We start from the raw sequence: 16,625 nt of genomic DNA on the forward strand, positions 1-16,625 counted from the left end.
ACATTGTAACTAGTGGCTGTGCCAGAAAAGGTTCCTTTTTATTAGTTCTGAGTTTACCGATCTTTTCTGTTACCTCCTAGTGCTTGTGTTGTACAAGGCAGAGAATGATCAAATCTCTTTGTTTTCTCATTGCAGACACAATATCCAGATCTTTGAGAAGATGACATATGATCTTCAAGAACATAAAAACATTAACAGTAGTATCCTTTAAAAAGCAGTAATTTTGTCAGACTCACAGGAGCAGACCCTGTGCTTCTCCTTATCATCCTTACAAATACAGCTATAAAAGTCTTTCTGAGTTAAGCCATGCTGTTTGAGCCCTGACTTTTGTACTGTATACTTACTTTAATATCTTACATTTTATAATCTCTTGCATCTTCCTTGGCACAAAACCCTTTGTGGCCATCAGATAAGAATGACAGCCTTAGTTTAACTGAACCCCCTAGAAATAGTGAAGAGTAAAAGTAAAGCCCTAAGCTATAAAGGAGGCTTTAGTAAGTCCGTGGAAGCATAAACTTCTGCTGAAAGAAAGTGTAGTGAATGCTGGGAAACTGTGTATCTGACTTCGGCAAGCTGAACTAAATACATTTTAAGAGAACGTCTATCTAAATTTCTAAATCTGGAAAAGGTATACAAGACCTTATAGAAGTCTTTGAGCTTCCCCCAGAGAATGAGTATCCTAAATATTTAATATTCACTTCTAAGAGGGTTTAGAGTATTGTAATGAGTAACTCAACAGCATCTCTTTTAGGTGCTCCTCAATAATGGGTCACCTGCAGGCGGCTGTGTGAAGCATCAACATAGCTATAGGTATATGGGCCTGATCAGAATTAAGGGGGTCCTAGAGGGCAAATGTGGGGCAGCTGATCACAGTTTCCACAGTGGCTGAAGGACTCACTCACTCTTTCTTCCACCCTTATTGGCAGCTGCTCAGGTACATTCCCTCTCTTCTGTCAGCTCTGGAGTTTATCGTACCTCTTCTCAAAGGACTTCAGTTACCTAATGCAGCAAAAACATGGGTTTGTTGAACCCTCCCAAGTGTACCTTGACTTATGCCAGGGCTGACAGGAAGAGTATTTTGATGAGTGTTAGTTCTGACACCAGGAGTGTTTTGATGAGTGCTTGTGCTGACACAAGGTAGGTTCAGTGCTTGCTCCTGAGGGGGCACTGAGACCTTCTGCTTTCAGCAGCAACCAGCTGTGAATTCACTGTGACTGAGAGAACCCCACCTGCATGGACAGTTGTCCCATGGATGCTACCATTCAGAAATTTGTTAGCATCCCTCTTTTTGTTGCTGCTGTTGCTTACACTTAGGTACAAAGTGGTTTTGGTTTTTGTTTTTGTTTTTTTTTTTCCCCCCCCTTAACATCAGCTTCCATTGACAGTCTTCGTACATTTGAGGTTCTGCCAGCATCTTCTATAGCCTAATTATCTGCCTTTATATTTTGATGTATAGACTCTGGTGCATTCACATTCCCTCACAACTCAATTTTTTGCTAGTCTTCAGGAGCCTCTGTGCTGCCAGGTAATGGAACTTTGTAAACAAAGCTGTCCAGTACCTGTCTGCAGTATTTGGAAAGAGTTTTCCTTTGGGCAGTGGTATTAATCTTACCTCAGTTTGACTGGAAATACATCTTCTTTGATGTATTCTGGGATGACAGTTGTGTTTTTCAGGAAGACACCCTATTGATCTGGCAAATCATTTTGCCAGAAACAAGTGCGGTCATGTCTCTCTTCCTTATAAACCAGGCCTTCCAAAACAACATGATAGAAATTCCCTCCATCCCTTAAGTGCATAAATTTGCTGTTTGTATAATTGAATTTGATCTTATTTCTAATATCTAGTGCTGAAGATCATCCAGGTCTTTCCTATGGGAGTTTCTTTGATCTTCTTCTTCTTCTTTATTCCTCATGCTTTCCAATTTAACATTATCAGCATATTTCATTGGAACCCTCCTGAGATTTGTGCCTGGGTTATTAATGCGAATACCAAGCTGGCAGCTTTTAGGGCTGATATGGGAGGACCCGTGCTGCCAACCTTATCCTGCTTGTGGCTCACTCACGGCTGTCACCAATGTCTCTGTGAGCAACAAAGTCCATGGTCCTGCTCCCTGTTTGGCCAGAGCAAAGCTCTGGAAAGGTGATGAGCCGCTGCCCTGGGTGCCACTCTGCTGTTCCTGCCCTCCCTCAGCGGGTCAGTTCACTTCTAGCCTGGTGTTTTGCTGGTTTAAAGGAGAAATATTCAATTGTGCTTCTTCTGCTGAGGGGGTCTCTGCTAATTGCCTTTTGGCCCAGCAGTCAACCTGCCTCTTCTCAGGTTTTCTGTACCAATTCTTCATCTTTTTCAGTTTAATCACCACTGAGGTGGGACAATATCAAGTCTTTATACTGATTTAATCTCAGTAAAATTTTGCAGTCTTTGAAAATACTTAGTGAAATTTATGATGCAGATGATTTGGTCCCTTCTAACCTTCTTGATTCTGTGATTCTATAATTTGCTTGCCTAGAAAATAATTATGAGGGAGAGGATTTGACTGGTTTTGCACTGAAGTGTCTTAGTAAATACAACCTGCATTTAATTTATATATGTTTGCCCCAGGTCTGATTGTTTTTTCTCTTCAGTGTTTGTTCCAAATCCTTGTGTTCTTGAAGGCTGTGATTGCTGTTGCCCAGAGCCTTTTCCTCTAGCATTGCTAAAGCTGCAGGCTCCCAGGGAGAGCGGTGGTGGGGATTCCTCAGGACAGGACCTGCCCCAGTGGCCCCACCACAACCTTCACACCTGCACTGTGAGCTTGCCTGGGCTGCAGCTCCCATGGCCGATGGCTTTGCTGACCTGTTAAGTATAGACCTGAGCTCACCATATTGGTGTTACAAGGTCATTTTGTTATTGTGCCATTGTGTCCTTAGGAGCCTGCCAGCGCAGCTACCACTTTCTCTCATATTGAGTTGGAGTCACTCCTGCTGGTTTTTCATCCTTCTGCTTGTTTCTTTTTTTAAAGTCCACCTAAATTCTGTACTGTTCAGCTTTAGCAGCAAATAGGAAAACCTCTTGAATTAAAATCAGTATCAGTGGCTGGTTTTGAAGCTTCCATGAAGAAACTCCCCCTCAGTTTTCCTTGTCCCACCTTCTGGTATTAAAAATCAATGTATCCCATGCACTGTGTAACTCCATTGGAGATGGTTGTTTCAGTGATTTTTATGAACATTTTAGGAAAAGTATCCTGCAGGTTTTGCCCTTTTCAAATGTAAATGTTCAATCAGTGCTTGCTGAGAGGGAGTGCAAGAACACACGCGCAAGGCTTATGGTTCCTTTTTTCTTTTTCTTGCAGTGACCTGCTGTCTTCTGAGTATCTTGAGAGGCATATCGAGCAAGGTGGGAAGACAGTGGAAGTTAAAGTAAGAATTTCCTTTTTATACTTTGCGTTTTTAATTTGCTTGGCTTTTGATGTTAATGCAAACTCACTTGTTTTTTGAAAGAAGAGAGATCTGATTTTTCAAGGGAAAATCTACTTTTCTACTTTTCTGAGGCAAGCATGTTTCATGTTTTCTAACTTCCGGCTTTTAAACAATAAACTTCTTTGGCAAATTTAGTATATTAATGTTAATATCAAAATGGTATCCATGAAAAATGTGTATATGATAGTTCATTTTAGTAATAAATATACTTTACTTTTGATGCCTATTGAAGAAAATCCTTTTGTTTTGGTATCTAGCTTTCCACATTGTACTAATGCCCCAGTTTGTTGGTTATGAGCTTCTTTATGAATTTGAAAATAGCAAGATTTATGGTATAATATTTCCAAATATCTAGTCATGGGTTTCTTTCTCTGTATGTTTGTTGGCATGATGACTACAAGATCCTATTTGTTGCAATGTGAAATGTCCGACAACTTTTACAGAAGTGTTTTGTTATATGCATGTAACATGGGAGATTTTTCTTGAGGACCTTCTGTTTGTTAGGACTTATTTTGTAGATGTCAGCTGTAAAATTGCTGTAGATTACATAAAATGTGCACAAATGTCTTATATGCTGTGCATAATGGAAACTCTTTAAATTTGACTATGAGGTAAATATCAGATAAACTTTTGCTCAAAGTTTGTTTTAAAAATGTAAAATTTTTATTTTTTTTTTTTAAATCCCCCAGAGTGCATTACTAGATCTGAGATCACCTAAATACACTGAAACAAATGTATTAACCTCTGCAGTGTGAAAATGGAAATGGAAGTGGGCAAAGTAGTCCTTTAACCAATGAATAGCTAAAGATATCCTTTGGTTTATCCCCTTCTGTCACTCGCAAATGTGAAGTCTGCTCTTTTACTGTTATCAGAGATGATAGTCTGCATACATTATCAGACTGAGGCAAACACATACGTGTTCCATTAAATTGTAAAGACTAATTTCTCAGTCAGCTGTGCTCTGCAGTCAAAAAGTCTTGACTGAGATTCAGAATATGAGTCAAAGCAGAAATAAAGATAATAGCTGATATTAATAAGAACAAAACAATCCATTTGTCTGCATCAAGGTATATGTTCAAGTTATCTAAGTTAATCTATCCAACTGCCATCACTGAATTAGGACAAATCTATTTCTGATGAGCAAGCCTTAATCAAACAGGGAAATGTTTGAAATCAGTGGCTCTTTGCATCCAAGTACTGTTTAATTACATAGGGAAGAGATAGGAGGATCAGGCCTTTTGGAGGAAGGGTCATAAAATGATCTGGGCCAAACAGCTCCCAGTCTCCAGGGTCCCAGAGATTATTTCCTCTTCAGTTGTCTGCCATGCAGGGTCATGGTATACCTTCAGAGATGGCTGTCACTGCCTTGCTTAGCACTCTCAAATCTGCTTTAAGTAGAGTACCAGCATTGCTGCATGGAGCTTGATACTCGACATTAGCTGAATTGGGAGTGAAAGGGGCATGAGACTGTACTATAAAGGAGAGAGGTTGCTGCTTGAGTGGTGTGTTTCCCTCTCCATGCTGCCTCATCCCTTTCATACCCATGGGCAGGGGTGCAGGGGTGGATGGCCCATACAGGGGGTCTTTTCTGCCCCCTCGTCTTCCACTGCTCCAGGAGTTCTGCGGCAGCAGTCCAGTGGAAGCATGTTAGGAAGGGAGATGTAAATTTTTTGCTTGTTTTGTTGCACCCAAGTGTGTAGGATCGGAGGAGAGGGAAGCAGCTGCTGTGACAATATGTCAAAAGAGCCTGTTGGCCCCAACCATGGGAACGTTTTCAGAAAAGTTCAGATACTGATTTTTGGAAAAGTGCAGGCTACCAAGTACATTTTGATACCAGACACAAAGTGAAGCTGATTTCAGTACCCAATAGCTGTTTAAAAATAAATCTGATACTTTCTGACCAGTATTTTTTAAAGCCACCTGTAAGTGCATTAGAGAGCTTTGTTTGTCTATCAAACAGTTTCTGAAAAGCCTAGCAGTATCTATTTTGCATTTGAGAAACTGAGCTCTGGTTTTACATCAAATGTTTTGAAAATCGTGCTGCAAATAAAAGACATTTTTGTTATAGTGACTTAGTATCTTCCATTTCTGTGGAAATTGTTTACCATAACTGGTTACATAATTATGCTAGATTTTGGGGATTGTGCAGATTGCTTAGATACTTATTTAAAAACAACTAGTAAAAGGGTGCAACTTAAAAATAAATTGCAAAATATGCACTCTGCTATGCAACATATTCTTAAGCAGAGGCAGAAGAGGTATTTCAGAAAGGAGCCAGGTTTCTATCAGTTGCTTCAACATGCTGCTCTTCACCCACCTCTGTGCAATTTGTCTTGGGCCGTAGGCAGAGACAGAGGCGGCCTGGCAACATCTCTCTTGCTGCTTTGGTGGGAGAAATGGTGACAGAAAGAAAATGTCCATCTGCCATCCGCTGCCAGCTGCAGGCTTTGAGCAAGCCTGTTTATACAGCAAAATGGCCTCCTCTGTTCTTGACCTTCTTACTGGCTAAGGAAGAGTGTATTTTAAAATACATACGTATTTCCACTTGCATTTCTCTGTGCAGGAAGACCGCACAAACACACGGATCGTCAGTGCTGCTCTTGTGCCATCAGCAGTATGGGAGATGTCAGGAGCTTTGAATCGTATGAAGGCAGCTGTACATACACTCAGCAGTTTGGGAATGTTACAGGCATGAATGTGTCTGGGGAGTGAATGCCTGCCTTGGCTCATATGTGATGTGGAGTTGATAACTACTTCTGCCACTCCTCCCCCTCTCCTTGCCTCCCAATAAAACTTCCTGTGCTATAAAATACAGATGGATCTTCTGCCATTACTGAGGATGCTTCAGAGAGAAGAGGGGGGCAGGGAAAGGGAGAAACATTCAGACCATAAAAAAATGCTGCTTTGAAGTAGCAAAGAGATTTTCATAGGGAGAAGAGTCCTCAATTTAACATACCTTTTTATCATAAGAGAAAGTTGCATTGCATTTGATTTCTGCATAATTCATTAATACATTAGACCATTGTGAAGGTGGAACATGTTACACATGTTTTTGCAGGGTGCCAGCATTTAGTTGCTGCAGAGGAGAAGCTTCTGTGTGAGGTGCCCTTGTTAATTTGGCACAGTTAGGCAGCGCCTATGACATTCTTATTAAACCAGCAGCAATGTGCCATTCCTAAGAAAAAAAAAAGGAGGTAGATGTTCGAATTATTTTGGTGTTTCCCCCCACATCCTCCTCTACTGTACATCATGTGTCTAACTGCTAGAAAAGAGGTAGTGTTGGCCTAAATTTCCTCTAGTAGCAAAGAGAATAATCAATTAATAAGAAAGAGAAAAACCCTTCTTGGCATTGCCTTTTCCTGATTGTGTCATTCCAGATCATCCTGTGCTCACAGCACATCAATACTCAACCTGTGTATACCTAATGTTGTTGCAGTATATCTCTGTGTCCTTTTATCTCTCTCTCTCTTTTTTATTTTTTTTTGGTTGTCATTCTGTCACTGATGCTGTCGGTGAGATGAAAGGCAAAAAACAGCTATAGTGCTGAGTAATTCACATTGCTGGATTTTTCTCCCTCAGAAGGAACAACTGATATCTATTCAGTGATATTTTCTCATGTAAAATGTTTCAGTTTTCCTCTTCAGGGTGTGTAGAAATAGATGTTTCTTCTTGTATTCCCCCAAAAGATTGGACAATTCTATTAATTCTTAGAAAATAGATTTCTGAAAAAAAATAAGCAATGAAAATAATTCAGATCCCCAGTCAGAGAACTTGCACAGGTAGAGAGTTGTGGTAGATAAATACCAGAAATTTTTGATGGCATGTTTAAACATAACTAGATGGAACTATATTTCATAGGCAATCCTTAAAGTCTAAAATTCTTTAGTGTGGTGGTGTAAACACAGTATATGTGTTATGGGCACAAAATTACAGCAAGAGTGCTTACAACATAAAAGAACACTGCTTTTTGCTTCTATCTCACAGCATGTTCATACTCACGATAGCATTGAACAACATAAATGGAGACACAGTAAATGCTAGGTACTGTTTTTCTCTATTGTAATGTTGACAGAAAAGCTTTGGCCAGACTTGTCTTTGTGGCTTAAGACTGTCTCATGGCTTTGTATTCTAGGCTGTGCTGAGCTGTGCTGCTGGTCCCCGAGGTGCTCAGCCCATGAGTGTGGGCAGGACAGTGCCCAGTGGCCTTTCTTCAAAGTGCCCACGGCTGTCCTGTCGAGCTAGGGTGCCACAGTGTGACCTTGTACTCTAGCAGGGATGCCATCGTTGTAGTTTGGGCAGTGGGGGTTTTGGGGCAAATGCATTCTAGTGCTGCACAGCAAAGCAGAATGGGCAGTTTGCAAAAATAGTCATTTTGTTATGTACATTATGTGGTTAGAAGTGTGTGTAAGATGCCTGTTACTGTAGCATACAGCTATTTTAATGCCTCTGCACAAGAGGGGAAAAATACTGTTCTTCATTGCCTTAAATCTTCTATGTGCCATGATGTGTATTCAAGGGGTCTTTATGGTGCCTTTTTTTAGGAAAATAATATAGAAGTGAGAAAAATATTAAAATCTTGAAAGAGTGGAGGAGTTTGATTACTCTTGACATGGTGAATATTACTTTTTCAGCTAAACTTTCTCCTTCAGATCTGAGCTGCTCAAAGAGTTGTTTAGGTACAGTCCCTTGACTGAGAGCAGTGTGTGTATGTCACATCTTAGTGCCTGTGTTTGATGAGACCTTATCCGAAGTAGCATTGCAACATTTCACTGTATCTCCACAGGTAAGAACTGATCATAAGGCTACAATAATTTGTGGTGCAGCCAGAATAAACACTGAACCTGTGAACAGGTAGTTTTAATTATTGACTGCTATGTTTCCAGTCTTATAGCAAGGTGCTTCCTCCAGCATTTTCCAATTAGGGCATCCACTGTTTGAGCTCCATTGAAGAATCTCTTCACTTTTTCTTCAACTTTTGGTAACTCACCATTTTGTAACCAAAGAGGAAGATGTTTCAGTTGCCAGAAAAGCCAGAAAGCATGCTAAACATGCTTTCCTGTACGGGATTACATTTTCTCCTGAAGAAAGAGGGAGAGCTGGGCTGGCAGGAGGGGATGGGAGGGGAGCACAGGAAGACTCTGCCCTGGGAGACTGGAACCTGGGGCTGGTAGGGAGCTGTGCGTGCATGTACCTGGAACTTGCACAACCTGGTGATGAGCCCCTGAGGGAAAAAATAACCTGAAAAGGAACAAATCATAAATAATGCAGGAATTATATATGCCTATTTCTGGCAGAGCTTTTTTTGTTTGTGTCCAGAGACTAGAGGAGCTGTTAGTATCAGAAAAATTACTCTCTGGCTTGTTTGAGAGAAGATTTTGAATACAGGTTCCCATAATGTCACCAGATCTCCTCTCCTTTACTCCCTCAACAGAGCTCCGTTTACCTCATGGCAAATTATTATAACAAATCTAGGCCATAATCTACTTTTTAGTGATAGCAGTAAACTAACTGAAAAAGAGCTGACAGGGAGTCTGTGCATCTGACACAGTTTAGCAGGGGGTTCCTGCAAGGTTGATGTTCAGAGTGCTCTCATCTAATATTTTAATTAATGACTTAAAAAGTATTTGTTTATTAATGAAATTTGCCAGCATTACAGTGCACAGAAGGATCAGTTGGAGAACTGGCTATTTTTGACCAATGAAATAAACAAAAATGGGATAGAAAAAATGGCAACTTCTTACACTAATTGTAGGTGTTTTTACTGTATGATGGAAGTTCATAACTTGAAAGTTCCACAAGAAGGCGAAGATCATTGTGTAGTAGTGGAACAGGGAACGACAGGATGGAAGAGAACTGTGGTCCTAGAGTATACTGGTAAAATTACTTCCTGTGGGTTTTGACCAGAATTAATGTTACTGTATGAGCCTTGATGAAGAATTGACAAATTTTTTGAATTTCTGTGTGGTTTTGATTACTCTGGATATCTTTTTTTTCAGCAGTGTTATGCTGTCACACTGAATTGATAGGCATTGAGAAATATTTAAATTTCCTGTTTTAGCATTGCTTGAATTATGAAACCCTTTGGGGTTTAGTGAAATGTAGTATCCTCTGTGGGATAACAGGGCAAGATAATCAGCCCTTATATATAATGTATTTGCCTGACCTAATGATTGCAGTAGCATTCTTTATATCTGATTATCTCCCTGCTATTACTAGCTTACTTTCTACATAGATTCTGCTACCAAGAAGAAGAAAATTAGAAGTGGCAGCTTTCTGTATTAGGAGTCATTCCCAGGTCATGTTTTTGCATATACTACACTAGAATGAATCTCTGATCATGATTCATGTAGGATTTTGCAGGTTTAATTATTTTGTCTCCTTTTTCTTTGTGACAAAAAAAAAAAAATTAATCCAGTGGGTTTAGCTAGTTCTGGAGGGGAAAAAATTGTCAGAAAGTGGGAGTCTTCGAGAGCTTAAAAAGTATATCTTACTGCAGATGTGGGCTTCAGTGATAAAGTCGTAGTTCTGCTGAAGTGAGAAGTGGAGTGACTTTGTGACCATCAGGAGTCCCTCTTGTGTACTCTGCTGCAGTCTTCACATGCCCCAGAAGGAGGGCAGCTTGAATTTGCAGAAAAGTCTTGCCAGACTTTGTTCACCTCATGAGTTATTTTCCATATTGTTGTATGCTACAACATACAGCATACATAACCAGAAAGTGGTAGCAACCAAATGTTCAGTAATCTCAGACCATGCAAGGACTGAGTATAACTAAGAGAAATTAATTACTGCTATAACATTAAAGAACTTATAATCGCTTTGTAGATGCTCTTAATAAAAAAATGAAAGTATCTTTTTGGGTTTAACTTAATCCCTTTGAGGGGGAATTAGCTAAGTAAACAGAAGCTGCTGTACTTCTGAAGGAGCACTTCCATGTAAGACTTCAGTGTGTTTTGGCTTGACATTTTTACTTTCTTCATCTTGACTTCTGTAAATAGCTTTGCCTAGACATGTCTGTTGTTCCCTATGGATACCAACCTGGCACTGTATTATATACAGTAGGTTAATGTTTCTAGACACAGTCACGAGCTCTGTGAATTTTCACTTCAAAAGGAGTTCCTGTTATTCAGAAATAATGAGCCAATAAGGTGTGGTGTTTTTCTCCATTTTTCTCAAGACATTATCTTCTGCTCACTGATTGGTATCCACATACGTGTTGTGTTTATAGTACTCCTGTAACTCACATGCTTATAACTTGCCTTTAGACTTGGGGTAGGCTGATGACCTGATGAGACAGATTAGTATGGGTAGATTTTAAAGTATGTTCATACTGTCCCTTAAAATGTTTTCTTCCAGAGAGGGACCTGGGAGTTTGGATTGACAAGAAGTTGAACATGAGCCAGCAGTGTGCCCAGGTGGCCAAGAAGGCCAATGGCATCCTGGCCTGTATCAGGAACAGTGTGGCCACCAGGTCCAAGGAAGTGATTCTTCCCCTGTACTTAGTGCTGGTGAGGCCACACCTCGAGTACTGTGTCCAGTTCTGGGCCCCTCAGTTCAGGAAGGATATTGAGGTGCTGGAGCAGGTCCAGAGGAGGGCAACTAGGCTGATGAAGGGACTCAAGCACAAGTCCTATGAGGAGAGGCTGAGGGAGCTGGGACTGTTCAGCCTGGAGAAGAGGAGGCTCAGGGGAGACCTCATCACTGTCTACAACTCCCTGAAAGGAGGTTGGTCTCTTTTCCCAGTCAACCATCAGCAAGACAAGAGGGCATGGTCTCAAGTTATGCCAGAGGAGGTTTAGGTTAGATGTTAGAAAGAATTTCTTTACAGAGAGGGTGATCAGACATTGGAATGGGCTGCCCAGGGAAGTAGTGGATTCTCCATCCCTGGAGATTTTTTAAAAGAGACTGGATGTGACACTTAGTGCCATGGTCTAATAACCGCAGCGGTAGTGGATCAAGGGTTGGACTTGATGATCTCTGAGGTCCCTTCCAACCCAGCTGATTCTATGATTCTATGATCACCCTGGAATAGGCATATAGGAATGGGGCAAAATGCCTGTCGTTAAAAATGACTTGACACCATGACTAAGAGACACTAGGCACTGCTACAAGAGCTGACTTAAAAGACAACAACAGAGTAGGCAGGAAGAGGTAACCTGTTCTCCTCTGCCTCACCTTTGTTTGGCAGCTGATAATTAAAATAATTTTCTCTAATGCCAAGGTAAGGCAAGGGAAGTCAAGAGGCTGTTTCCCAAGCAGATGCCAAGGCAGCTTCCAGACCAGATGGTGTTGTGCTGGCATGAGCTCTCTGTCCACACCCTGCAGCTATGTTCGTAGAGCATCTTCTGTCATAGCTACTGGGCAGTAAACAGAAGCCTCATTTGGCCTCTGAACCGGGAAGCTGGGCTGATATGTTGTGCCATCTGCTGAAAGCGCCTACTGTGAGTCACCGATGGCAGTTGGAGTGAGTCGCCCGCGTACAGGATCCTGTCACATACATGTGTGTCTCTATTTGTTAAGAGCGCTGGCAACAGTCTTTAAATATGGGCATTTTGTGGGGAAGACTTGGAAGCGGTGATGCTTTATCCTAATTTTGGAATCCATCTCTGTGATTTCAGAATTTGAAACAGCGTTATAACCTAATGTGACTACAGCTTGTTGGCTCTGAGGTGTATGAGTACATGTGTTAGCCTTCTTCCTACAAAGGGAGGGCATCCTTCACATTTTTGAAACGTTTGGCTTTCGGGCATCTGCAGTACACCGTAGGAAGGTCCGGAGACCTACCCTGCAAAGAGGTGGTGCCAGGGTCCCTGAAGTTGTTACTGAGCTGCGTAAGAGCTAAGCCCAGGGCTCTGCTGTCCTGCAGCAGAGCCCCACAGCTGGCCCCCCACCAATTGCTGAAGCATATGTCAATGAAAAAAATGTTCTCTCTCATTACAGTTACATAGATCAAAGTGCCATTTTGACTTTTCTATTTAAAAATAGGAACCCATCCCTAGCAGGTCGTTTTCTGCTGTAGTAGTCAGGAGCAAGTGTGCATTTTCTTTTCCTGTTGCTATTGTTCATGCAGTCTTAGTTATGCAGTTTGGCAAGTAGTGGCCCCACAGCAGGTAGCTCTTTAAAAAGCTACTCATTATCTGACGCTTCATGGAATGGTGTCTTGAGCCTTAGCTGGCCTTTTGGGAGCTTTCTGCTGTAAGGAAAGAGGGAGATGTATTACTAGGATTTGAACTAGACCAACAATCTCTTTTCCTTTGGATTAATGAGTCTTAAAATAGGAATATGTAGAAGAAGGAAGTACCAGAGTGTAGCATAACGTTTACTTGCCATCACCTCTCCTAACAGCAGAAAATGGCTTACTTGAAGATCTAATTCAAAAGCAGATGAATGTGCATCCTTATTTTCCTCCCCTGGGAAGGTCATAATGTCTCTGAGGCGAATAGCAAACACTGTCAGTGTATGGTCAGCAGATGCTTTCTCCACTGTGACTGCAGAGAAGAGTGAACTGCCACGATTACTGCATGTCATGGCTGTTCTTTTGATTTACTCATTTCCCCCTTTATTATGAGTATTGGTTAATGTGTTTTTCATCTCTTTTGTGTCTACTCAGCAGCTGGTGCCTCTCTGATTATGGACAAACTCTCTCAAAGGATAAAAATGAGGACAGATTTTACTTCTATTGCTAACATCTATGTCTTCTCATTTTTTAGTATCTTTGGCACATTACCTGCCTGACAGGCTGCAGGGAAACTTGTGCTGGCATGGGCAAAAAGGTTGCATCTTACTGGCAATGAGCTGTAGCAGTTCACAGGGCAAATACCCCTAATTCAGGATTTTGCTATAATTAGGCAAATGAAGCATCAAGATGAAGATTATATCACAAAGTGACCACTATCATAAAGATTAATTTGTTTTAATTGACCCTGGGGTCATTCTGATTTTTTTCTTCTATTTTTTTTTGTAGGAGGTTATTACACTTTTATCTCTCCAATTCAATAGACTCCTTGTTAAACAAGTGTATATTTTGTATTGCTCTTGGATGTCACCGATAAGGCTGAGAAGTTTCATGAAGGAAGGATAACTTACTGATGCAAGGAAATGGACAAGAGTGCCAATGGCATTGGCAGAAAATTTGCCTTGCATGATGCAAACCACAGCATGAACAGTGGCTGAGCACCTTGTGGGGCCAAAAATGTTGAACTTGTCTCTGTAGCATTAGTGTGCCCTTGGATATGGTGTGAGTGTGTGCCTGTGTGGGTTACAGGTTTGTGTCACAGGCATTGTCACCAGGCTGACCTTGTCTCATAGGAGATGACATTTAACCCAATTTCCTCCCACACTCCATACTGGCCAGGTTCAATTTTAGAGCAGAAACGGTAAATGTGCCGCTCACACTTATGGCTGGCATATGTTAGAAGAGCGTCTGATTTCCTCTTATCTTACACAAAACCATTCCCCAGTAGCTGACAAAGGCAGGTGTGGAGGTTTGATTTGCTGAGATGGGCAATTATTGCCTGCTTTTGAGAGAGCAGAGAGATGCTCTAATAGCTACAGGAAGCCAATAGCTCTTCACAAAACACCTTTGATGTTCTGGACTGAACTGCCGTTGATGCTGATTTCAACTCTTCCCTATGGGGGAAGTCTTAATTTTCATATGGGGCCAGAATATTTGTAGGAAAAAAATTAAGATCTTTTTTCAGCTTCTGTCTTAATGCTACAGATACCAACAGAGAAGAGAGACAACCCTAGTCCTTAGGGAGTGGTTCCAAGAGCAGAGGAAAAGGAGAGAGATATAATGATTACATTTAGTCCTTTAGTGGTCTTACATCTCCCATATACTGTGATTCCTCCTCTAGTACAGTATATTTTTTTACAGCACTTGCTATAAAAGAGCTTTAGTACACGTCAAACCCAACATGATTTCAGCCTCAGCAGTACAGGAAGGCAATGACAGTAAACTTCTTGTCCAAAGTTACATGTACCCTAAAGAAAACACTGACCTGTAGAGTCCCTGACTCTTAGTACAGAACCATAGAATCATAGACTCATTAAGGTTGGAAAAGACCTCCAAGGTCATTGGGTCCAACCTTTGACCAAACACCACTATGCCAACAAAACCACAGCACTAAGAACCACATCTGGTGGTTTCTTCAACACTTCCAGTCTCAGAATTTGTAACTTTAAGTGCTTCTCTCTCCACCAATTTTGTGAACTGTTGAAAATGAGTCTTCCATATAGAAAATATACAATTTATACCCTTCCCACCACATGCCACATGTTACTGGCATGTTTTGTCCACTTGATACATGGTAAGGAGTGGTAAGTAATCACTGTTCCCAGAGCCATCCAGTGCTTGTGCCATTTGATGTCACTGCATCACCTCCTACTTCCTTGCTGAGATTATAAAAATCCTCAGAACTTCACTTAGGAGTATCCTGACAGCAGGATTTCTTATGCTGAAGAGTTCTCTTCAGAAAGAAACCAACATACCACTAATGCATTATAAGTACTTGAAAGAAAACTATTTTCATTTGAAGAAATGAAATTAAATTTTATTAACTGAAGTTGATTTTATTAACTGGTTTGAAGGGACTTACATTATGGTGATAGGAACATAAGTACATACATAAAAAATATCCCCTAGATGACAGCATATAGAAGTGAATGTTTTGTAGTGATAAGAATTGGTCCCTGAGATGGAGATCCCAGTTGTTTCTGTCTCCACCAGAACTACCATGAACTTCAGTAGATCAATGAGTTGAGTTGAATTGATTTGATTGAATAGAAGTTGTGTGTCTGAGTTATATTTTTCCTAGGCAAGAATTTAGAGACATTTTTCTTATATTTTTCTTTTCTAGATCTGTATGCGTAAATTTTTTCCCATGGATTTATTACAGAATAAATTAATTTGAAGGTACTGCCATGGGGCATTTATTTGATTTTCATTAAGAAGATCAAAACACACTTTTGAGCCACAGACTGGATTCTTAGTATGAAAAAATGCTCCTCCTATTTGCAAAAACACGGTTTTGCAAGCTAATGGAGCCTGAGATTCTATTTCTGGTACATATTAACTACATTTTCTGAGAACAAACCAATTTGTGTAATTACTCCAAAATCCTTCCACAGCTAGAACTCTCTACAACTCCCTGCTGATAGTCTTTTCAACATTATTCCCATATTCATGCACTTATTCCAGTTATATCTTTTACAGGAGTACTGCTGCAAGAATTCTCTTTAGAGAGTATTTTATTACTCATAAGGTTTTAGATCATCCACATAATTAGATTGTTAGTTTTGTTATTTACTTATTGGAATTTCTCTTTGTTCACTTCTTATTCATATATTCCAAAAAAGACCTGAAAGCCTTAAGTAGTCTCATGATCCTGTAGTGGGGGACACCCTACAGATTGAAAGAAAGAAAATCTCAAATGAAGAGAGCTATAAGTAACTAAGATATAGAAGTAAGTAGGTGTAAAAAAGGAGAATAAAATGGAGAAAATGAGCCAAGGTTTCAGCAAAAACAATATAGGGTCTGAAATCTAATGTAACTTGGGATGTTGGTGGCTGAAATGCATGTGAGTGCAAAGCAGAAACTCAAACCACCTCCTTTTCACTGTACTTGGTCTGTGTCCCAAACCCTTGTTAGTCCTGAGAAATGCTGGTCTAAGGGTGATGGGTTTTACACCTTCTGCCAGACACTCCGTTGTAGCCTGGTGCGGGTCAGCCCCGGAGCTTCTCACCAACATGAGACAGAACATTACCTGTGTGGCACCAGTTTTCTTTCAGACATCTGAGCAGAGAGGTGCCATGATGGGGATCATGGTGGTTAATGTACAGGTCAGTTTGGTGAAGGTTCTGTGTCTGTACCAAAGGCAAAGATGCCAAGATAGATAGGCAGTGAAGGTGGCTGCAGTCACTGCAGCAAGTGGAAGGAAAAAGTGGTATGTAGAAGAGAAGAAATAATGAGATGAAATGAAATTGGGGGGGGGGGAAAGTGTAACACTTAACAGAAGCTATGCCACAGGGATTCTCTCACTGAGTGAAGCAACGAGCCTGCCAAATAGTGTCACTTGTAATGTGTTGGGTCAGGAGTTGCATTTCTCTGCAGTGCTGCTGCTGTTGCTGCCTCGGGTGTTCTGCCTTGGTGCTTTGGGGTCTGGCACCAGCAT

The 16,625-nt window shown here is 40.8% G+C and overlaps 1 protein-coding gene across 5 annotated transcripts in view; it reads left to right on the plus strand.

Moving 5' to 3' along the window:
- The window catches only part of ADAM22 (ADAM metallopeptidase domain 22), an 87,996-nt gene that overhangs the window by 10,803 nt on the left and 60,568 nt on the right, over positions 1–16,625 (plus strand). For 2 of the 5 annotated variants that reach the window (XM_017817729.1, XM_017817730.1), the window contains exons 1-2: positions 764–810; positions 3,330–3,396. The gene's annotated coding sequence lies outside the window, so the exon portion shown is untranslated. Of the gene's footprint in view, positions 1–761; positions 811–1,711; positions 1,718–3,329; positions 3,397–16,625 lie in introns of those variants that run through there. The other 3 variants (XM_017817727.1, XM_017817728.1, XM_017817731.1) reach the window with 3 other exon arrangements.

Source organism: Lepidothrix coronata, unplaced genomic scaffold (assembly GCF_001604755.1).
Source record: "Lepidothrix coronata isolate B3197 unplaced genomic scaffold, Lepidothrix_coronata-1.0 Scaffold62, whole genome shotgun sequence".
In the NCBI taxonomy this organism is placed as follows: domain Eukaryota; kingdom Metazoa; phylum Chordata; class Aves; order Passeriformes; family Pipridae; genus Lepidothrix; species Lepidothrix coronata.